At 35.4% G+C, this 3,967-nt stretch overlaps 1 pseudogene; it reads left to right on the top strand.

The window, feature by feature from the left end:
• Positions 1–3,178, top strand: LOC139886659 (RHOMBOID-like protein 1; annotated as a pseudogene).
• Positions 3,179–3,967: the final 789 nt, after the last annotated feature.

The following is a 3,967-nucleotide window of genomic DNA, read 5'->3' as shown; positions in this document are numbered from 1 at the left end:
GTAATACTCCCTATATATCAAAAACCCCACGCTCAAAAATTTGTCAATGATAACTTTCAGATTCCAGGCATCCTTTCCGTCGTAATAGAGGAAACTCACCGGCCGGTTATTCAAATCAAGGTCAATTCAAGACGCGGTCTCGGCGGTGGAAACATCATCCATCCAATTGAAATAGAATCATCACCGTCACCGTCAACGGCACTTTGGCCGGTGACGGCTGCCAGAAATCAAAGTCAAACACCTTCACCGTTCTGTGAAATTAAGCATTTTAAGAAGTGGTTTCCGTGGTTAATTACTGCTTTTGTAATGATAGTGGATACTATTCTGTTTATAATCACTATGTATGTAAATGATTGCCCTAAAAATTCGGTTTCGTGTATCGGTAACTTTTTAGGAAGGTTATCTTTTCAGCCGTTTAAATAAAATCCGCTTCTAGGTCCTTCATCTTCGGCGTAATTCTTTTAATCTTTCTATTGAAAATTTTACAATAATGTGTTGATCATGCGCACACTACTAGTTGACTGATTATGATCTTATAAGATGCTAAATTTGTAATTTATTGTGAAATTTATTGGTGTGAATTAGTAATTAGGTACTTTTAGGTCTCTAGCAGAAGACTATATATTTCTATTATTAGTTTAAATATATAGAGTTAATAGAGACTGAATATGACCTTAATTGTAATATTAGTTGATGTAATTGAGACTTACGGTATATTAGGTCTAGGAGAAGCCTACGATTGACATGTATTGCTATTTTTTGCATAAATCTATTGACTAACAGAGGCTGAATGTAATCTTAATTGGAACTAATTTGTTAAGCTTGTTGATGTAATTGAGAAACTCTGTTTTATTAGGTTTAGTAGAAGACTATTACTGACATATAATGCTACATATTGAATTGATTTTGATCTTAATTGATGATAATTTTGAAGATATTCATTTTATTGCTATTCTAGAAGATTAAACCAATAGGCTGCTAGAAACTATGTAGGGGTCTCTATGTGTATTTCTTTGTGTGTTTCTTTTATGTTACCATATTTTATGATGGATTATTTTCGGATACTGCTCTATCTGTTTAGTAAGGTTATCAGGACAATTTATGCACAAAAGTTGTTTGTAGGCATGATTAAAATTAATTTTACGTACGTAGGTATATTTATGTTATATATCTTTGTTTAGTAACTTTGCTTGAATAAGTCTTCTTGTCCTTTTAGGCGGGTAACTTTTAATATTAATTAATATCTCATCTTTAGGCTAGAGAAGATGGGGTGCATTGGATGTGAGTAAAGTGGTTCATGATCACCAGGGTTGGTTCCTAATTACTTGCATTTGGTTGCATGGTGGACTTTTTCATTTATTGGCAAACATGCTGAGTCTCTTTGTTATTGGCATTCGGCTTGAGCAAGAATTTGGGTTCAGTAAGTATATATATCGATAATAACCTTTTTTCACATGGAGACAATTTCAAAATCCTACTTTTATCATTTTTATTTTTCAGCTTTCAAATTCGTTGACCTGGAACTAGAAAGTAATCAAATTTATAACTGGTAAAATATGCTTTCTGAGAAAATTCCTCATCACCATGTGAATTAAAATTTTAAAAGTATGTACTATAAACTATTTCGTATTTAAGTGCACATGTCGAAAATTAAGAAACGGTCATCCGTGCTTGGTTGATTTACTGGTTTGATCATGCATACTTGATTTACTGGTTTGATCATGCATACTAACTTATTTTTATTTATTGCTTATTTGTTACAGTACGCATTGGGTTGGTTTATATAATTTCAGGGTTCGGTGGCAGTTTATTATCCACACTCTTCCTTCAGTCCAATATATCAGTTTTGGGTTGTTGGGTGGAATGCTTTCTAAACTTATAACTAATTGGACTATATATGCTAATAAGGTAATAATAAAATACTCATATATCAACAACTACATTTGAACAATTAACCCAAATCGGGGGTGGCTTTTTCTAATGTTTACCTATCTACATATACAGATGGCAGCACTATTTACCCTCGTGATCATTATTGTTATTAATTTGGGTGTGGGGATTTTGCCACACGTTGATAATTTTGCTCATCTTGGTGGGTTCTCATCTCGGTTTCTTCTAGGGTTTGTGTTCTTGATGTGTTCTTGATTTAGTGCTGAATGGTTCAGAATCTAAATGGTTCAGAGTCTCTGAACAAAGTTAGCTCTGAATGAAAATAAGCTGTTTGATAATCATTTAGAATGAACGATATGAACTGAGTAAAACTACCTTATTAACGTGTTACATTTAATAAAAAATTCAATATAGTTGTTAGTTAAGTGATCAGGATATGATTTCAGGACAATATTACATAAAATTTAGGCTCTTAATGGTTAAGAGAGTGTTTCTGCCCTGAATGGTTCAGAGCCTAATTCTGAACCATTCAACACCATATGTCATTCAGAGGTCAGAAACAAACGCACTGAATGCTGAATGGTTCAGCATTCAGTGCTGAACCATTCCATTGAGAGGTAAACAAACGCACCCTAAGCCTAAATACAAGATATATCAGCGTGCCCTGTGGCTCCTCTCACTCATCCTTGTTGTTTCTGGGTAAGAAAATATACTTTTGCTGACTTCTGTTTTGACCGATTTGACCTGTACCCATATTTGCTGCTTTTTTGTGTTTAACATACTTTACCCGTTTCAACAGTCTGATTGCTGGGCTTGTTTCACTTCTTCGTGGAGTCAACTTAAACGACCATTGTTCGTGGTGTCATTACATGAGTTGTGTACCTACTTCTAGGTGGAGCTGTAACACAGATCCTGTTACTTGCATGGTGAGTCACTAAACTACATTTACCATTTTAAGTGGTTTTTTTTTTTTTTTTTTTGGTTACAAGGTTGAATTGGGACTAACGGAGTGATGTTATGGCAGTCTGAGCAAACGGGTGACCAGTACACATTAACATGCTCTGATAGTGGTAAAAATGGGACCTACTTGTTGACAAACCCAAACACATCTCAGATACGAGGCCTTTGCACTCAACTTTGCCGATGATTGCTAGCAGTGGTACAGTTACATAATTTATCTTCAAACATTACAGATTTGTATTAATATGATTCATAATTTTGTTAATATACACAAACAATGAGGGATATAGATTATGTATAAGCACATTTATTGGTTCAGTTATTTGTTCGTCCATTTTTCTATCTAGGCGTCAACCTTTAAAACACACTTTAATAATGCATGCAATGATGGAATTAAGCTGCATTGAGTTGCATTGGCATGTTTCTTATAGCATCATATGCTCCTTGAATCACCGTAGCTCTCCCATACATACATACCATGCATCCATAATGTTCTAACCCTAGCCTGATTTTGTAAATGCTTATTGTCCGATCATAATACTTTTGACCCGTTTCAACTAGACCCGAGTGACCACACCAAGAAAGAATCCCAGAAAATGAAATGATCGAATCAACTATCCAACCAAGATCTCCCGTTTAATTAAATGATAAAATTGCTTTTTGACTGTGCCTGTTTTCTGCATGCCCTGTATGTTGGAGTATAATCGGTTAAGGTGTGCAAGTCATGTCCCACATCGAAAAATGAATGAACTAAATGTATGTATGGGAACCTCCCTCTATCACCAATTGGTTTTAGAGTAATGTGGAACTCATGAGCTTATATGTCGTACATGTTGGCGGACCTGAAGCGATCCTACACGTGGTATCAGAGCTGGAGCAGAGAGCAAGACGCAGGAAGATGAAAGAAAGGGCTTGATTGCAACCTTATAATAGCATGTAGCACGTAGCATGCAGCAGGTAGCAAGATTAACCGATTAAGGGGGTGATTGTTGGAGTATAATCGGTTAAGGTGTGCAAGTCATGTCCCACATCGAAAAATGAATGAACCAAATGTATGTATATAAGCTTATGGGAACCTCCCTCTATCACCAGTTGGTTTTAGAGTAATGTGGAACTC

The sequence above is a fragment of the Rutidosis leptorrhynchoides genome, chromosome 1 (genome assembly GCF_046630445.1).
Source record: "Rutidosis leptorrhynchoides isolate AG116_Rl617_1_P2 chromosome 1, CSIRO_AGI_Rlap_v1, whole genome shotgun sequence".
Lineage (NCBI taxonomy): Eukaryota > Viridiplantae > Streptophyta > Magnoliopsida > Asterales > Asteraceae > Rutidosis > Rutidosis leptorrhynchoides.
This window is presented reverse-complemented; position numbering and strand designations above follow the sequence as displayed.